Below are 15,058 nucleotides of genomic sequence, written 5' to 3'. Positions count from 1 at the left end.
AGACCGTGATCAAGTATAGAATTTGTATTTCAATACCTTCAACTACTCAACATTTCAACTCTTTACTAACAAGAATACGAAAAAGTTAGTAATACCTCAAGTGAGGTAGTAAACGTTGCAGCTACTATACTTCTTTGCATGCAGCTAGTAACTGCTTACTAATGTATGTAGTAAATAGGTAGCAAAGAGGTAGTAAAAATTCAAGAGAGGTAGTAACAGCTGCAGTTGCTACCCTATTGCAGTTAGGTTGCAACTGTTTACTAATGTAAGTAGTAAATAGGTAGGAAGAAGCTAGGAACGGTTCAGGAAAGGTAGTAACCGTTGTCGTTACTACCTGTTCGCTTGCAGTTACTACCTTTTTACTAACTTTTTTTTAAGAGTGTAGTATTAAAACATTGACATACATGTCATAAATGTAATGATTTACATGTCATGGACTTTCTGCTCTTCTGGTGGTTTCTTTCCCATGACCTAATAAACAACTGGTACGGTATGGCATTACTGCATGGCAAACACAAGTAACAAACGCTAAAGTGGAAATCATGACTTGTAGTGCATGCAAGTCATGACTAAACGACTAGCTCATCGTGTGCTCGCGTTCATTTTGTTAGCTTCACGTATACCAAATTTGGTATTTACGTGACGTGAATCGATGTCTGAGGTATATGAATGGTCCAAACATGATGATCATCATTCATGAAATGGTGTCATGTAAGAACATGACATCATGTGACACTCATGATGCGCTCGCCGCCGTTTTGCTAGCTTTAAATACACCAAATTTGGTATTACGTGGCGTGAATGGAGGAAGATGGTAAATGACACGTCCAAACATGATCATCATGATATGCGTGTCATGTAAAACATGACATGCTACGCTGATAGCGTGCTAGCGGCCGTTTTGATAGCTTCACATACACCGAATTCGGTATTACATGATGTAAACAGACGACGAAAGTAAATAACACGTCCAAGCATAATAATCTTGACATGTGTGCCATGTAAAACGAGACTGAATGCTACGCTCATAGCGCACTCGCTGCCTTTCGCTAGATTCACATGAACTAAATCTTGTATTACGCGATGTGAATGGTCGACGAACACAAATGCCAGGCGCAAACATGACAATCATGGAACGGAAGCCATGTATCGCATAATTTACGTCTGCCTCGTAACGTTGTACTGATTTTATTGTGTCATATCGACCTTCCTCATTCGTGTTTCGCATATCATCGATTCCCACTGTACGTGGGACCTGCCGATTTTTAAACTTTCCACAGCATCTTCACTGCGCGACTTTTACGTAAACAGCTTACATTAAACTTTAACAATAATCATATCAGCCAGGGGATTAATAGATTAAAGTAGGCGATAGCGTACTCTGTGACAGACAACAATATCTGTCCTGAAATCTATAAAGATAGAATCAGCTTCAAGACTTCAATCTAATAAGTGAAATATCGCGATAAAGCTAATATAGAGAGACTATCACGTAAGAAAGTGTATTACGAAAAAAAATCACACAGACTCGAAAGAACAGCAACAGAAAAGAAAACAAAAACGTGCTATAAATTTTAATACTGGAGGAGTTCATATTTTATGCATAAGTAAGTGGGCTGCAGGCACAAGAAAGAAGAATCTTTTGAGCAGATATTCTTAAATGAACCCTGGAGATATTTTTCTTTGGCAGGATTAACTCGAAAAGAAAATGAAGTTTACAATTTTGACAGCGGAAAATCTGCTGCATTAATTCTGAGGAACAAACCTGCCGAAGCCCGACGTCGGATGGCCGCTCCGAGTGGTTTATGTGCCGCTTCAAAGGGCGACCTGCGCCCTCTGGCGCCAGCATTATGCACACGAGACACTTATTTCCCCGATTGCGTTTTTTTATAAGTTTCTCAACTTTAATGAACCTTTCCTGACAGAGAATTGAATCGATCTCGATGAAACTTCGTATGCGTGAGCTATAACAAGCTGGGAAGAATATGAACTAATGGACGGCTGAGTTTTTGAAAAAAAGAGATCCGTAAAAAAATTACACAGCAATGCACACATACTTTGTGGCATTGTGTGTGTAGTTATTTCATTTTTCGACAAAACTTCTTAAAGGATGTCCTTCTTTTAGTTCAGACACAAACTAGAAGTCTAAGTGACCCCGCTTTGAAATTTGGGGATGGGCCATAGGAAGGATAAGCAACTTAGTCATAAAATTTGGTGTCGCGTAATAAACAGTGGTAATTTTTGTGAGCCCAGGAAATTTTATGTAAATACTTGCAGCATTTTATAAAATATCACGTTTATGTAAATACTTGCAGCACTTTATAACGTATTCCGATGGTGGCCTTAACAGGCACACATAGGTATACCGCGCACGTGTGAATGGCATATACTAAGGCATGACACATAAAGGGAAAAATTACAGAGACTCCAGTAATGGTTCAAACGCTGAAAAGAGCGTCTTCGGTTCTTTTTATATGTTGGCTAGCTTTAGATTCTCGGAATCTGCACACGCGCAGCCTGAACTACGCATATCACCTTCAACGACGTCCTTTCAATTTCTTTTTCTTTTCTGAAGAGCTTGATCTCTTTAAACAATGGGTGTTTTCCTTTGATCCGACATTGAAGTGACAGTCCATTTACTCAGACAATCTATGTTCCATGCGAGAAAAGAAAAAGGGAAGTAATGGCACCCATCTCTCTAAGCTCGCAAGATCGCGAAGTGCAATGACGGGGATTTCTTCCACGGCGTTAACGGCTCTTCGAGCTTCGTGCCTGTTTCCTGGAACCTCGCAAAATATGTGCGAGTTCGATGTTATTCGGGAATGCAGACCTTCTCTATCACGGCGATTCCAGCGAACAAGAACCAACACGGCGATAGCGAGCAAGGTCAACATCCTCTAGAAAAATATGGAGACCCGACCCACGCGTATTCACCAACGCTCCTGGACTCAACGCTTCTCTGCGCCCGTACTCCCGCAGCGAGAATTAATTTACGCGCACGTAATCCTCGTGCTCAGCGTGGTGGCGAACTCAAAAAGCGCGTCAGAGTAAGGCCGTGCTATGTAAGCATTACTGATTAACCAGCATTATCCCTTCAGCGCTTTCATCGGGGATGGGAAGGCTTTCAGCTACACCAAAGTAAACGAAGCAACAAACCGTCCGATTGAGGGGCTCTTCTTCCGGCCATCACTCGCGTAGTTCGTTAGTGACCACGACGAAAGCTAGGTCTCAAATAAAATATGCAACCACATCCGCAAATATGAGCCTCAACTAAGCGCGTGGAAGCGTTCGGCGGCTGCTGAAGCGGACTCAGTCGTTCGTTCCGCACCCGGGGTGTGACCTTTGCCAGTTTCGAAGCGGGGGTTTCGCTATCGGTTCAGCGCTTACGGAAGCCACGCTACCAATCCAATTACAAGAGTTTAGCCGTAATGCGAATTAATAAAGAGGACTAATTAAGAAGAACCAGTATTTGTGGTGCAGACAAAGGTATTTGCTAATAAATTCAGAAGCGTCCTCGTTATCAGACGCATTTCTCGGCCCACGCGATTCACCCGAGAGGAGGCGTTCCCAAGGCCACCATAGGCGAAGAAAAATGCGCAGAAAAGTTTTACAGATTTTGCCGCTCAAATTAATCCCAGCACCAGGTATTTTAATCCCAGTACCAGAGAAATTAATCCAGCTGCAAGACTATTTTTTCCAAGCGTCAATGAAACTAACCCTTTCGTCCCTGGCGTCCTATAAGAACGACAGGAAAAAGTTTTGCTGCTAAATGCGGCAGAATTAAGTCAGAAATTTAAAAATGGGTATGAGCTATCCTCAACACAACTGTACAATCATGGGGGTTTTATGTTTTCGTCTTCTTTGAAGCTGCAAAGTGGAAAACGAAATGGAGGAATGCGATAACGACGACATTCGCCGCATCCAAATAATAAATGACAACTTACTGGTTAAGCATTATACGAGTAGCTATCGTATTTTCTCGTGTTTCTAAGATGTGTAACTTGCTATTTATAAAATGGCTCTTCCCTGACGCTAACACATTGCCCGCAGTAGTGGACATTCTTCATGCCTTAAATATAACGCACCAATCAGGCCTAAGTGGTTCATAGTCTCCTAAACTAACTAGAGGAGACTCTGGCGCTGCCATCGTTCAGCCATCATGGGAATGATGGGTAGTACACATATTTGCCTAGCCTTCGTACTTGCGGGCGGAGAATCATACTTGCGGCTTCGTTTATTGCCGTGTTTCGGTTTTGTTTTGAAAGAAAGATTTAACAACTTTGAACTTCGTAACCCGATTTGGAAAGGTAAGTCTAAAAGAATAAAATGGTGCAGTGCAACCGCTGAACATGTGCTAATATTTGTTTCGTAAGAAAACGGCTCCAAACCACACGAACACACACGGAGCCAAAAGCATGCCAGAAGTACGAATATTCGACAAATGTGTGTACTACCCATCATTCTCATGCTCGCTGAAGCGCCGTGCGTTGCAGCTCTCATAGACACTAGCGCCAGGGTTCCCTCTGAGGTATATTAGGAAACTCTATGCAGTGGTTGTCTGACCTCTGAAGGTATTGAGGCTAATTCTTGTGTGTATGTCTCGTAAAAGCTTCCCATTTATTGTTATTCTATAGTCTAGAAACCTGCCGAAATCATTTATCTAGAATGGACGGGGTGTCTAGTGTGATAGTTTCTAATTAATCCTAATTTGTATTAAGAATTATAATAATATCGCGCGATAGATCTTGAAAATGACCACAATAAAGCGCAGTTCAATCAGCTTGCCCATGGAATTTATTTCTGGCGCTGCAAAGCAGTATTTGGCAATCTTTTATTATGTTGGATCTTCTAAAATGTTCAATAGTTGGACGTTGGTCATTTGTGTGTCACGCGCGCGAATACTTGCTATTGGACAGTTTAGGCGCTGTAACTAATACGTGGTTGCTGTATGCAATCTTCGCATTGATAAGTTGCTCTGACGGGATGAAAAATAGGGGGATGTATTTAAATTCACCATATTTTACATTATAGCCACAAAGTCCTGGTGTTCCATATAAAAGACATAGAGCCGTTTTTCTTGTATACTGATGGGATGCATAAAAAAATATTTCAGTGTTCTCGTGGGTTTAGCAACTCTAAATTAACACGAAACCAAGATTTTTGCCGGTTAAAAAACTCAAGGCCGAAAGGGTTACTCTAAGCGCCACGTAGTTTAATTCTGACACCAAACAATTCAATGCGAGGAAAAGTTGCACTTGACAATGGGGTCCCGAACGTTCAAAATCTTATGTAGTTTCACGTCAACTATACATAACTGAATAACTTTTATTATTTAAGATCTTTGTCATGTGACACTAAAAAGCGCCATCACCGTGATGTGAGCCACAAATAAAAGTCTCGCGTGATTTTGTGCAACTGTAAAACTCCATGAGTATTTCCCAATTATGTACACGACGCGGTGGTCACGCTTGGCCCGACTGCCCTGATGTGAGAGCAACCAACTGTGCGTTCAGTCGAGCGCCCCAAGACTTCAAACAATGTTTCGCATCCATGCCCACTTGAGTATCGAATGGAAAAAAGACCGCGCGTGCTTTGCGACGGCACGTGTATTCCGAACGTCAGGTCACGTGAGGAAGCCACGTGACCTCGTGCAACTTGCGCCAGTCCATGATATGATCCCCGTTCATGCCGACATTGATGTCGAACGAACGGGCTTCGAAGCAGACCTTCAATAGTACGTGCGTCGTGCACGTCAGACATCGACAAAGAGCGAGTCACATTACAGAGTTCAACTTCCTCCACCTGCATGAGGAAATGCCAAATATGCCAACATGGGTATCGAACGAGAGCAGATCACGAGTGCTTCGTGGTGGCACGTGCCTCGCAAGTACGAGGTCACGTTAAGAAAGTCGCATATCTTTGTGCAACTTGCGCCAGTCCAGGGGTGATCGCGTACCCTTATCGACGTGGTTATCAAACGAACGGGCTTCGAAGCGCAGCTTCGATAGTACGCGCGACGAAAAGCGAGTCACGTCAGTACGTGCAACTCTTTCCATCTCCATGAGTGTTACCGAACTAAGCCAACATGGGTGTCAAACGAAAGGAGATCCTAAGCGCTTTGCGATGGCACCTGTGTCACGAACATCAGGTCGGCATGGAATTGTCACGTGATTTCGAGTAGCTTGCGCCAGTTCATGGGTGGTCCCTAACCACGTCAACACGGATATCAAACGAACGGGCTTCGAAGCAGCTCAGAGATCACACGCGTCACACGCGTCAGAGACCGATGATTGATTGATTGATTTGTGGTGTTTAACGTCCCAAAACCACCATATGATTATGAGAGACGACGTAGTGGAGGGCTCCCGAAATTTCGACCCACTGGGGTTCTTTAACGTGCACCCAAATCTGAGCACACGCGCCTACAAGATTTCCGCCTCCATCGGAAATGCAGCCGCCGCAGCCGGGATTCGATCCCGTGACCTGCGGGTCAGCAGCCGAGTGCCTTAGCCACTAGACCACCGCGGCGGGGCAGAGATCGATGAAAGGAGAGTGAGACGAGTAGATGCAACTTATTCATTTGTGACAACGTATCAGCACACCATTGCGTGGAAAGTGCCACACTCGCAAGCACAACACTCCATGAGTGATCAGTAGTGTTGCCCTCAAAGGTGCGCTAGTAAAATGTGCATCTATGTGTGCTAGTTTCCATTACTTGACACTCTCTGAGTCATACGATTTGTGATCTTGTTTCATACTTAACTCGTACCGAGATCACTTGTCATCTCGCGTTGACGCATTTCTATGTTGCCTAGATGGACGCAAAACCGTCGTCATTGTCTGTAGCAACTGATGCGTTGCGCTGATAATCGCGTGGGTGAAGTCCCAATGCCCGGCATGGAGAAAGAAAACAGTTGAGAAGGAGCAATGATACATTTCATATTGTTACTAAACACTCATTTGTTCCCTCTTGCGACTAAACTACGACATTGTTAAAAGTCTGCTAAAGTATCTTAAGAAAATAAAATGAAGTTGCTCGATTCTCGGCAATGCCGGAAAGTCAGCGCGTATCGGCTGATGTTGCTGGCACTTTGCCCGCAACAAAAAAAAATGCATCTCACACAACATCGTCTGAAACATGCTACACAGGAGCAGCATGCGACCCGCATAAAGCTTCATCGCATTTTTTTTTTCAAATAAGTATATTTATGAGCTACGGAGGCATGACTGGTGTAAAGAATTTTTGTCTTGAGGCATCCCCATATGGTCACAACGTGTTCATACATAGGCGTGAAGCAACAGCTCTACATTTGACAGTCGGTGTTCATATCTGATTCGCTTTGGAGATAGGCAGCGATAGTTTGTTCAAATAAAGGTACAAACTACCTTCCATCAACGACTCGTATATCAGATATTGGAAGAGTCGTTTTTGAAGTGGCGATGTCATCTTTCGTTTTGTACAAAAAAATGGCAGCATATCCACGGAGTGAATGATGGATAGTGGGGCGAAGCATCCGTCCGTCCATTCGTTCTTGCTTCCGTCCATCCATGCGTCCGTCTGTGTGGCCACCCGTGCGTCCATCCGCCCGTCAGTGCATGCGTCTGTTCGTGCGTCCACACGTTCATCTGTGCGTCCGTCCCTGCTTTCGTCCATGCATCCACTCCTGCCTCCGTACATGCGTCCATCCGTCTGTGCAGCCATCCATGCGTCCATCCATGCATCTGTCTGTGTGTCCGTTCGTCCACCTATTCAACACTCCAATTACCACCATCTCGCATCTTTTCATTATATATTCCTGATATAGAAGCACCGCCATCCAGCAGAACATTTAAGGACTGAATGAGAGGAGGCACACGCACACTTTCTTACGGCTTGTGCTTCGTGTCTACTTCCCACCTTTGACCACCTCGAGTTCATGGTATATACTAGTTCACTGTATTCATGGCACTGCGGCCCAGTGCTCGCTAAACCTTTCTAAAACCTAGAAGGTTACGCCCAGCAACTATAACGTAGCAACCCTTTCTTGTCTTCTGTGCGTTGCTGAACAATAAAAAATTCTCAGCGTGCGCGTTAACTAAAAGCCGAATTCTCCTGTCCCTCATTCCCCCTTAGCAGCCATTAGCATGTACATTGAGCACTATCTTTTATTGTTCAACAACGCACAGAAGAAATCTCTCACCGGCACCACATTGGCGGTCAAAATGTAATACTTGTTAGACACTACTACTACGGCTACGAGGGACGAACAGGTGTTGCTATAAAAAGCTTCGCCTCTAAAACCTTAATCTTTGTCTAGCCCCTTCCACGAGTGAAGTTTCGTGACCGTAGCCCATACGCTTTGGTGAACTTGAGAACCCTAATACAACCACTAGCTTTCTCATCTTCTGAAAAGAGAGAAACACGTCGATCTGACTTAAAGAGGTGCCTTGGGTAATCTTACTTGAGCTCTTCCATCCCTAAAAAGCAATTTTCTGGTAGACAGAGTTGGATTTCAAGCATCCCGTTTACATTTGCCACGTGTCAAAGTGTTGCTCTTTTGAACTACGTCTGCAGTTCTTACTTGGAAGCCTCACGTTACCAGCGGCTTTCGGCGGTCATTTTTAAGCCCGGTACGTAATTTCAACAGCTCTTTTTTTTTTCCAAGAAGCAAAATTTGTTTCCTAATGTCACTACCCCGGAGACTTGGATTCACCTGTGCGACGTGCGCGGCCAGCCCCCTTCTTTTCTATCTAGCTTTTTTCATCCCTCAGATATAATTCTGTGGTAAACAGAGTTGGATTACTAACATCTGCTTTATTTTTTCCACGTGGTTTGCGTTCTGGAACTACGTACTGCAGTTCTTATTCGGAAGCCTCACGTTAACAGCTGCTTTCGGGGGTCATTTTTAAGCCGAGTACGTAATTTCAACAGCTTTTTTTTTTCCAAGAAGCAAAATTTGTTTCCTAATGTCGCTATCCCGGAGACTTGGATTCACTTGTGCGATGTACGCAGCCAGCCTCCTTCTTTTCTATCTATCTTTTTTCATCTCTCAGATATAATATTGTGGTAAACAGAGTTGGATTCCCAACATTCCGCTTACTTTTTCCACGTGGTTTGCTCTCTCGAACTACGTACTGCAGTGCTTATTTGGAAGCCTCACGTTAACAGCGGTTTTCGGGGGTCATTTTTCAGACAGGTAGTCTATTTTGACCACATTTTTTTTAAAAAAAAAACGATATTTGTTTCCCGATGCCGCAACTCCGGTGACATGGATTCACCTGCGCTTTGTGTGAAGGCAGCCCTCTAACCCTCCACTAAATATATCGACCGAAAGAGCGCCGAGCAACACACACAAAACATGAAACGAAGCTTTACGCTTGCAGCTGGATCCTGGCAAGTTGCCCAAAAAAATCTCCTGGCCGGCTAGGCACTGTGAAAATGAAATGGTTACCACTTCGCCGTTCCCTGGGGGCAGAGTGTGCTTGAACTTTGAAAGCTGCTTTCACATAAGGAACACGTCGCACTTGGGACACGCTGTTACTGTGATGGAAATGGTGCGTGGGGTCGTGCGATTTGTGGCCCACGGCTTAGCGGTGCCCTTCGTTACGTGCGGATGAGGACCTCACATAGCATAAATAGAGCTTGGCTCTCCAGAGCTCGGAATATCAGCATCAACTTTAGGCTGTGTAGAGAGTCTGCGATGCGGCTGTTATGCTAGGCTTAACTGTCTCCCCGTGGGAGTAACCCGTGGTGTTTCCCTAAAAGGTGGCACTTCTCCGGATCTTGAAATGAAGTTTCATGCCGTAAATGGTTCAATAAGGTACCGATATGAATCTTGCTGGCTTGCTGGGCCCGCGATTTTGTTTTTCTTGTGCATGCAGGCACCACAAAAGTGCAGTCGAGACAGAGGCAACCCGATCTCTTTTAGTCTGGTTGCTAAAAGCCGCTGCCATCAGCACTGCCATCAGACTATCTGTGTTCTCCATCGCGCTTGAAGGCAATCTGCGGCGTGTGCAAGAGCTCGCAGAAAGGCGATGGCTGCTGGTGTCGTACACGTACTGCCTAATTACCGCATCGATGCACGGCGCAAGGTCGCCTCGTGTAATTTTAGGATATGTTGAAACGAGTCTGTGGATGTAGCTCACCAAATATAGTCGATAAAATAAAAATAAACACAAGGCTTGCGGGGAAATTGCAGAACAGTCACAGCGAAAGCTGGAAGACCTCCATTTCTAGAAGCCGTTTGTAAACTTGTTCTTGTTCTTGTTCACCTATTGACCGTGGCGCATACCCACTATGAAAGAGTGGCCAAGAATCGAGTGGTTTTAAAATCATTGTTCCGTTGTAAACTCTCTTGGGGCCATTAACACAAGTACGCTTGCAAGGTGCCCACCACTCGTTAATAATTAGAAATAACTGTGGGGGTTTGACCCCCCAAAACGACCATATCATTATAAGAGGCGTACTTTTCTATTCATTCATTCATTTATTCGGTGGCTGATGACGATGAAAAATTATGGCTTCTTGTAAAGGCTTCGAAGCGTTCAACCACCCACTCGTAATGAAATTCATGTTCGGTGACGCCTGGTTGGTATTTTATTCTTCTATCATGCTATGTTTCCCCGCCATGATGGTCTCGTGCTTATGGCATGAAGTGGTATGAGCTTGGGACAGGAGAAGAAGCAGCACGAGAACCGGGGCAGGAAAGAAGAGAAGGGTGAAGTTAGGAGTAAAGCCGATTAAGATGGACACCAGTTCCATACTGAGGCTATATTGCTGTTCTGTTCTTTTAAGTAGGAACACTGCATCATTTTGGCGCAGCCGACCATCTGTTATCATACGACCATCGGTATCACCCTTCTCTTCTCCCATAACGATCGCACCGAAAGAAGACGGAACCTTCGGATTGTGCACCGACTACAGGGTTGTCAATCGTCAGACAGAACTCATACTATTTCCCATGCCGAATATCGACACAAATATTGATGAGACTGGTGGTTGCCGACATTTTTCCCGCACCGATTTATGCAAAAGCATCTGGCAGATACCACTAACCAAAGAAACAAAAATGTACACAACTTTTATCACGCCATTTGATCTATACGAGTATGACCGGCTTTCTTTCGGTTGGAAAAACTCGCCAGCATGGCTCCAGATGATTATCAACAGCGTTCTAAAGTCATTCCTCGGGGTTTTCTGTAATGTGTACATAGACGACATAATATTCTTCTCCAAAACAAAGGCTGAGCAAAAGGACCATCTTTCTCAGGTGTTAAATTCTTTGAGCTAGGTACATATCAAGGTTCATTTTAAGAAGTGTGTATTTTTCAACAAAATGTTGTGTTTCTTGGACGAGTCTTCAATGGGAACACCAAAAGCACAAAATAAGAGCCCGTCGAGAAGATCTCCCATGTGAAGAAACCATATGGCGTCCATTCACTGCGTGTGTTTTTAGGAATGGCAGGACATTTCCGATCTTTCATAAAGGACTTTGCTGTCAAAACTACATATCTCACATGTTTAACACAGAAAGACTTTCCCTTTGAATGGAGTGACGAATGTGAGAGAATCTACCGTGACTTGGAGCACAGAATTTCTCCTGACCCGATCCTAGCCTACCAGACTTTACTTTACCCTTTTAATTGAACACTGACGCCTCACATTATGGGCCTGTTGCAGTGTTGTATAAAAAATGCATTGAAGCATCTAGCCGAGAAAGGCGACACGTAGTAGGTTACTACAGTTACACTTTCAAGCTATCTGAAACTAACTACACTACTACGGAAAAGGAAGCTGTGGCCGTTCTGAAGACCATTGAGTACTTTCGTACGTACCTGGAAGGTACGAAGTTCACTTTGTTCACCGATCACCAGGCCCTCAATCATTTCTTGAATATGACTCAAACTAAAGGACGTATTGACGTATAAACTAAAGGCGATATGGGTAAATTACTTGCAGCAATTCGACTTTACCATCTCGCACCGACCAGGACCACTTATAATCGATGCGGATGCTCTATCAAGGTATGGTACGAACCAACACAGAACCATTCAAAGAAATCAATAAAGTGAATGTGTGGGAAGGCTCTGAACAACTGGTTTTTACTGAAAGTCGGTATCAAGTCCCACCAACACTTGTTTCCAGAGTCCTTTATTTGTACTACGATAGCCCAGAATCTGGGAGATACGACGAATTTCGGCGCAACTACAACGAATCGATCCAGAGATTTACATGGCCTCACATGAAGAAAAGCATCGGTCAGCACGTTCGTTCGGGCCATGTGTGTCAAGTACACAAAGTCAACTTCAAACAGCCTACGGATGCTATGATACTACCTTGCCACTCGAACGTGCCTTACGAAGTAGTTCCCCTGCATTAAGCCGAACTAAATAAGAAACGGGAAGGAGTCAAGAAAACGCAAGCTTTTCTTCTGGACATAGGTGAATGCACAAGGATGGTCGCGGCATGAGAAGGAAAAGAAGATGCAGATAGCGTCATAACCCTTCTCGACAGAGACATGTTTAAGACTGCGCGGTCAATCGTATTCGATAACGGCCCTGGGTTCAAGAGCCAAAAACTAGCGTGATGGGCTCGGGATCACAATATATCTATCAAGTTATGTGCTCCATACCATCCCCGCAGCGAATGGGCCCGCAGAACGTGCCATACGGGACGTGAAATAGTACATCAAGATGTACGGTAGTTTTCCTGGTGGATGGAAATGTCCTTTGGAAGCCGCCGTGAAACATCATTATCGATCCTATACAAGTGCCTTGGGGTGCAGTCCACAGTACGCTTCTTCAGGAGAAGCCCCTGTTCTGCAGGCAGACCATGAGTTGAGACTCTTGGAAAACGTCCAGATTGTCGAGGAGAGTCAAGAAAAATCACAGGAGGAGAGATGCCGAAAACAAAAGAAAAAGCATTTTCACAAGAGGCACCGAGCAGACATGCCAGTCATTCAAGTCACCCCCCTCGTGCTAGTGAGAAAAAGAGTAAGAGATAGCAGTGCCAAATTTTACGGTCCTTACTCTGTAAGCAGGACAGCCACCCAGAATGGAATTTTGAAGACTGCCTGGTACACTGGTAAACGTGGATCAGTTGAATGTGCCTCAATTGGGAATTTCTTCAAATATTATACCCCAGGAAGGGTTTTCAAAAGAAACCGAGAAGGGTGAAATGGTATGAGCATTGGGACAGGAGAAGAATAAGAAGTACGTGAGCCGGGGCAGGAAAGAAGAGAAAAATAAAGTTAGGAGTAAAGCCGATTAAGATGGATACAAATTACGAAATTCTGGTGTTAGAAATTACGCAACGACACTGCTCACCTTTTTTCTTTTGCAAATGTATACTTTCCTGTAGGAGCTCAGGACACGAGATGCCTCAATATTATGTTGGCTTTATAGAAAAAAAAAGATTTATTGCTGCGCGGTGATTTTGATTCACACCATGTGTCTTGGGGCTTCAGATCTGATATATGTGAAAGATGTTTGTGGGAATGGACGCTTGATAAGAACTTTTCCTGCTTGAACTCACATGCTGCTAAATTTGTTAGAGGTAACTCGAAATTGCCAATAAATTTAAGATTTTGTACCTCCACTTTGAACTTATTCTCGTGAAATATCTTCGATTGTGCTACAAACAGCGACCGCCTTCCCATTAGTCTTGAAGTTACTTTCTCGAGGTTTAATTGAACCGGGAAAGTTGGCTCGATTGTAAATTATGCTAAATTACAAAATCACTTAAGTCTACGTTAATTTTTCGCGAGAAAATGCAGGAAGACCTTAGGGCTATAATTCGGTGTGCGGTATTGATACAATCATTGAAAGATTCAACGTATACTATAAACTAAACACAGCGGGATTTTTTAGGCCGTGGTGGAATGTAGAATGTGTCAGAGGATATAGAAAACAAAAAGCGGTTTGAAAAACGCTGTTAACTAACCAATGCCCCGAAAATTGGTGTTATTATAAATTCATGGCCGCTGACTTCAATCGTAGAGTGCGCAAAGCAAAAAAAGACTATGATATGAGTAAATTTAATTATCTGTCTCAGTCTAAAACGAAGAAAGCGCTTTTCAGATTTTCGAGTGCGAGAAAAGTGATTCCACAGTCAGAAAGCATTCATTCCGCCATGATGTCTTCTCACGAACTCTCTGATTACTTGGAAAATAATGCTAAAGGCGTGCAAACCAGGTTTACGACAAATATGCCAAAGCCCATGGTGAAATCAAGGGTGGATGATGGTTTGCAGGAGGTATCTTTAGCCGAACTGGTGGATGTAATAAAGTGCTTACTTTTCGCTGCTCCTGAACCAGACGGGCTGACCTCCACAATGATAAAAATGCTATATAAAATATCCCCACATGAAATCTGTAATATCGGTAATTATTCACTGAAAAATTCTTGGATTCCGGCAGATTGGAAGCGTTCCGAAATAATTCCGATACTAAAGAAACAGGGAATGGAGTTTACTCTGGATAACATAGGGCTTTTTCATTGACGTCTTACCTGGTCTGACTTGTGGAGAGAGTCATGAATGCCAGTACAATGAACTATATCAATGAACATACAATATTAAACCCCAGACAAATTGGCTTAAGATCAGGATACTCCATTTGGTGTGCACATGTGGATTTGCAAAGTCGCATACAGCTTGCTCGTCATCGGTGCAAATATTGTGCACTAGTCACTCTACACTTGGCTAAAGCGCACGATAAAGTAAATTATACTATCCTAATCTAGCGGATGCAAGACTATCGCTTTCCGAAATATATAACATTATGGATTACAGAGTTTATAAAATACAGAGAATTCTATTGCTTCTTGGGTGGATGCTCTTCTAAAAGATTTAAGCAGACACGAGGTGTACCTCAGGGCTCAGTATTATTCCTCGTTTCATTCCAAACATTAAGCTCCATTTCAACTCATCTAGATATTCAAATTTACGTGTATGCAGATGATATTGCTTTGTTTGCAACAAACAGTGATTTGCATTCATTGTATCAGGCATTATGGGCACTACAGGCATTCAATTTTTCTGATGTATGGTAACGAGCTCATTCCCCAGGTCAATTATCTG

This window comes from Rhipicephalus microplus, chromosome 8 (genome assembly GCF_043290135.1).
Source record: "Rhipicephalus microplus isolate Deutch F79 chromosome 8, USDA_Rmic, whole genome shotgun sequence".
In the NCBI taxonomy this organism is placed as follows: domain Eukaryota; kingdom Metazoa; phylum Arthropoda; class Arachnida; order Ixodida; family Ixodidae; genus Rhipicephalus; species Rhipicephalus microplus.
Note: the sequence above shows the minus strand (reverse complement) of the source record.